The 5,000-nt window shown below is 52.2% G+C and overlaps 2 non-coding genes across 2 annotated transcripts in view; both read left to right on the top strand.

The window, feature by feature from the left end:
- The first annotated feature begins 2,641 nt into the window (after positions 1-2,641).
- LOC125798909 (18S ribosomal RNA) lies at positions 2,642-4,505 on the top strand. Its single transcript, XR_007437696.1, has one exon. It is a non-coding gene; the product is annotated as an 18S ribosomal RNA (ribosomal RNA).
- Positions 4,506-4,881: 376 nt separating this feature from the next.
- The window catches only part of LOC125798916 (5.8S ribosomal RNA), a 154-nt gene continuing 35 nt past the window's right edge, over positions 4,882-5,000 (top strand). Inside the window, exon 1 of the ribosomal RNA XR_007437702.1 lies at positions 4,882-5,000. This exon is cut by the window's right edge and continues 35 nt beyond it. This is a non-coding gene — a ribosomal RNA (5.8S ribosomal RNA).

Raw genomic sequence — 5,000 nt, 5'->3', positions numbered from 1 at the left:
CCAGACTGGTGGATGGAGCCCAGGCTTGGGTGAGTCCTCCAGGGCTGGTTCCTGAGGGTCCCAGACTGGTGGATGGAGCCCAGGCTTGGGTGAGTCCTTCAGGGCTGGTTCCCAAGGTGTCCAGGCTGAGGGCTGAATCCCAGGCTTGGTGGACCAAGTCCAACTTGGTCTACCAGTGGTAGGCTCGAAAAGTCGAAAAAATGACTAAGTCCAACTTGGTCTACCAGTGGTAGGCTCGAAAAGTGGAAAAAATGACTAAGTCCAACTTGGTCTACCAGTGGTAGGCTCGAAAAGTCGAAAAAATGACTAAGTCCCATTTGGTCTACCAGTGGTAGGCTCGAAAAGTCGAAAAAATGACTAAGTCCCATTTGGTCTACCAGTGGTAGGCTCGAAAAGTCGAAAAAATGACTAAGTCCCATTTGGTCTACCAGTGGTAGGCCCAAAAAGTGGAAAAAATGACTAAGTCCAACTTGGTCTACCAGTGGTAGGCTCGAAAAGTCGAAAAAATGACTAAGTCCCATTTGGTCTACCAGTGGTAGGCCCAAAAAGTCGAAAAAATGACTAAGTCCAACTTGGTCTACCAGTGGTAGCTCCGAAAAGTCGAAAAAATGACTAAGTCCAACTTGGTCTACCAGTGGTAGCTCTGAAAAGTCGAAAAAATGACTAAGTCCAACTTGGTCTACCAGTGGTAGGCTCGAAAAGTTGAAAAAATGACTAAGTCCAACTTGGTCTACCAGTGGTAGGCTCGAAAAGTCGAAAAAATGACTAAGTCCAACTTGGTCTACCAGTGGTAGCTCTGAAAAGTCGAAAAAATGACTAAGTCCAACTTGGTCTACCAGTGGTAGCTCTGAAAAGTCGAAAAAATGACTAAGTCCAACTTGGTCTACCAGTGGTAGCTCTGAAAAGTCGAAAAAATGACTAAGTCCAACTTGGTCTACCAGTGGTAGGCTCGAAAAGTTGAAAAAATGACTAAGTCCCACTTGGTCTACCAGTGGTAGGCTCGAAAAGTTGAAAAAATGACTAAGTCCAACTTGGTCTACCAGTGGTAGCTCTGAAAAGTCGAAAAAATGACTAAGTCCCACTTGGTCTACCAGTGGTAGGCTCGAAAAGTTGAAAAAATGACTAAGTCCAACTTGGTCTACCAGTGGTAGCTCTGAAAAGTCGAAAAAATGACTAAGTCCAACTTGGTCTACCAGTGGTAGGCTCGAAAAGTTGAAAAAATGACTAAGTCCAACTTGGTCTACCAGTGGTAGCTCTGAAAAGTCGAAAAAATGACTAAGTCCAACTTGGTCTACCAGTGGTAGGCTCGAAAAGTCGAAAAAATGACTAAGTCCAACTTGGTCTACCAGTGGTAGCTCTGAAAAGTCGAAAAAATGACTAAGTCCAACTTGGTCTACCAGTGGTATGCTCGAAAAGTTGAAAAAATGACTAAGTCCAACTTGGTCTACCAGTGGTAGGCTCGAAAAGTTGAAAAAATGACTAAGTCCAACTTGGTCTACCAGTGGTAAGCTCGAAAAGTCGAAAAAATGACTAAGTCCAACTTGGTCTACCAGTGGTAGGCTCGAAAAAGCTGAAAAAATGACTAAGTCCAACTTGGTCTACCAGTGGTAGGCCCGAAAAAGCTGAAAAAATGACTAAGTCCCACTCGGTCTACCAGTGGTAGGTCGAAAAAGTGCGAAATTTTTCTAAGTCCCCACTTTTGGTCTACCATTTCACGCCAAAAACTAGTGAGGGTGGCGAGCTCCAGGATTTCTGACCCCCTTCGCCCGACTCCCTTGCCCGACGAAGGTGCACTCCGGTCGGCCTCGGAGCGAGTTCGCCCGCGCTCTGGAGGATTTTTCGTCGGGGGGTTTTTCAAAGGGGTGCCGTCGGACTGTTGAGGAGAGTGGCAATCTATAGGGGTCCAAGCACTGGAGATGATTCTCCATTCATTTCTAAGCATGGCAGAGCTTAAATAAAGCCCCATTAATAGTTCCAAAGTGGATTTTTGGACACTATAACACGGACCCGATCCTACCCGACCATGAAGCTCCGCAGGTCGGCCTCCGTCCCGCCCCCCGCCCCCCAGGCGGTACGGAGGAAAAACCAAACTTCCAGAGACGGTTCCAGGGGGGGTATCTCTTTTATTATTTTGACCCGATCGAATGGACTACCAAGCCCGCCTGGGTAGGCAACCGCGCGGCCCTCCGTGGCCACTGTGCGCGGTGCGTTCCTACCCGACCCAGCGGGTTAGCCTCCAGGGGGGTCCTCCGTCAGGGGGAGGACCTTTCCGAACCTATCCGAGGGAGTCGTAGACGGCCCGTCTATATCGCAATCTGCCCTAACACGATAACCGGTCGGCCCGGAGCCGTCGGACTCGATGCCTCGGTGGTCCTCGCGGCCCCCGAGCTCCAGCACCCGGCTTCAAAAAGCTCCGGACCCCCGGTTTCGGAACGAGCGTTTCCTTGTTATCCCCGAAGCAAGCGGGAACTCGCGCAGCGGAGTTGCCACACTAATTTCCACTGGGAGCAATGAGGGGTGAGCTCGGACGAGCCTCTCCGCCCGTCCCCCCCTCCCCGGGGGGTTCTTCGGACGGTACGGGGCCGATCCCTCTCCCCTCTAAGAACCAATGGTTTTTTCTGTGACAAAAACCACTCGCAGCAACCTGGTTGATCCTGCCAGTAACATATGCTTGTCTCAAAGATTAAGCCATGCAGGTCTAAGTGCACACGGAAGGTACAGTGAAACTGCGAATGGCTCATTAAATCAGTTATGGTTCCTTTGATCGCTCCACACGTTACTCGGATAACTGTGGTAATTCCAGAGCTAATACATGCAAACGAGCGCTGACCGGTCCTCTCTCGGGGGGGCCGGGATGCGTGCATTTATCAGACCCAAAACCCACCCGGGGGGACCCGCGAGGGTTTCCCCCGGCCCTTTGGTGACTCTAGATAACCTCGGGTCGATCGCGCGCCCACCGCGGCGGCGACGTCTCATTCGAATGTCTGCCCTATCAGCTGTCGATGGTAGCATAGGGGGCTACCATGGTGACCACGGGTAACGGGGAATCAGGGTTCGATTCCGGAGAGGGAGCCTGAGAAATGGCTACCACATCCAAGGAAGGCAGCAGGCGCGCAAATTACCCATTACCGACACGGTGAGGTAGTGACGAAAAATAACGATGCAGGTCTCTTTCGAGGCCCTGTAATCGGAATGAACGTATCCTAAACACATGGGTGAGGACCCATTGGAGGGCAAGTCTGGTGCCAGCAGCCGCGGTAATTCCAGCTCCAATAGCGTATATTAAATTTGCTGCAGTTAAAAAGCTCGTAGTTGGACTTCGGGAGTGGGCTGGCGGTCCGCCGCGAGGCGAGCTACCGCCTGTCCCAGACCCTGCCTCCCGGCGCCCCCCGGATGCCCTTGGTTGGGTGTCCGGTCCTCAGGGGTCCGGAGCGTTTACTTTGAAAAAATCAGAGTGTTCAAAGCGGGCACCAAACTCGCCTGAATGCCTGAGCTAGGAATAATGGAATAGGACTCCGGTTCTATTTTGTGGGTTTCCTGAACCAGGGCCATGATTAAGAGGGACGGCCGGGGGCATTCGTATTGCGCCGCTAGAGGTGAAATTCTTGGACCGGCGCAAGACGGACGAAAGCGAAAGCATTTGCCAAGAATGTTTTCATTAATCAAGAACGAAAGTCGGAGGTTCGAAGACGATCAGATACCGTCGTAGTTCCGACCGTAAACTATGCCGACCCGCGATCCGGCGGCGTTATTCCCATGACCCGCCGGGCAGCGTGCGGGGAAACCAGAGTCTTTGGGTTCCGGGGGGAGTATGGTTGCAAAACTGAAACTTAAAGGAATTGACGGAAGGGCACCACCAGGAGTGGAGCCTGCGGCTTAATTTGACTCAACACGGGGAACCTCACCCGGCCCGGACACGGAAAGGATTGACAGACTGATGGCTCTTTCTCGATTCTGTGGGTGGTGGTGCATGGCCGTTCTTAGTTGGTGGAGTGATTTGTCTGGTTAATTCCGATAACGAACGAGATTCCTTCGTGCTAAATAGTTACGCGGCCCCCCGCGGTCGCGGTTAACTTCTTAGAGGGACCAGTGGCGTATAGCCACGCGAGATGGAGCAATAACAGGTCTGTGATGCCCTTAGATGTCCGGGGCTGCACGCGCGCCACAATGGCCGGGCCAGCGTGTGCCTACCCTACGCCGAGAGGCGCGGGTAATCCGCTTAAACCCGTTCGTGACGGGGATTGGGGATTGCAATTATTCCCCATGAACGAGGAATTCCCAGTAAGTGCGGGTCATCAGCTCGCGCTGATTAAGTCCCTGCCCTTTGTACACACCGCCCGTCGCTACTACCGATTGGATGGTTATGTGAGGTCCTCGGATCGGCCACGCCGGGGCTCCTTCGCGGGGCCTTGGTGCTGTGCTGAAAAGTCGATCGAACTTGATCATCTAGAGGAAGTAAAAGTCGTAACAAGGTTTCCGTAGGTGAACCTGCGGAAGGATCATTACCGGGACTTGGGTTGGTAGTGCCTCCCAGTAGGCGCGACTCCCATTTCCACAAACAAAAAATGTTCAAGCCACGGCCCGACGTTGGGAACTACAGGGATTCCCTTCGGCCTTTTAATGACTTGATCGAAAAAAACGGTGTCCTGAGCAAAAAAACGTGTTTTACGGCCAAAGGGAGACGGGTACCTGGCCCCCGAAGTCCGTCTGCGGGGTTTCTTACTCCGGAGGCGGCTCGGCGGCGCGGTTTGATGACCCCGAGTTCGCTTAGGCGTTCCGGGGCGCCCGTACCCGCGGCTGCCGTAAAACATTATTTCAAACCGTCACTTTTTGTGTCTGTTGGTTACATGGCTTCGAAACAAAAACAACCATAAAGAGTACAACTCTTAGCGGTGGATCACTTGGCTCGTGCGTCGATGAAGAACGCAGCCAGCTGCGAGAACTAATGTGAATTGCAGGACACATTGATCATCGACACTTTGAACGCACATTGCGGCCCC

The sequence above is a fragment of the Astyanax mexicanus genome, unplaced genomic scaffold (genome assembly GCF_023375975.1).
Source record: "Astyanax mexicanus isolate ESR-SI-001 unplaced genomic scaffold, AstMex3_surface scaffold_93, whole genome shotgun sequence".
In the NCBI taxonomy this organism is placed as follows: Eukaryota; Metazoa; Chordata; class Actinopteri; order Characiformes; family Acestrorhamphidae; genus Astyanax; species Astyanax mexicanus.
The sequence above is the reverse complement of the archived record's forward strand: the minus strand, read 5'-3'. Positions and strand labels throughout refer to the sequence as shown.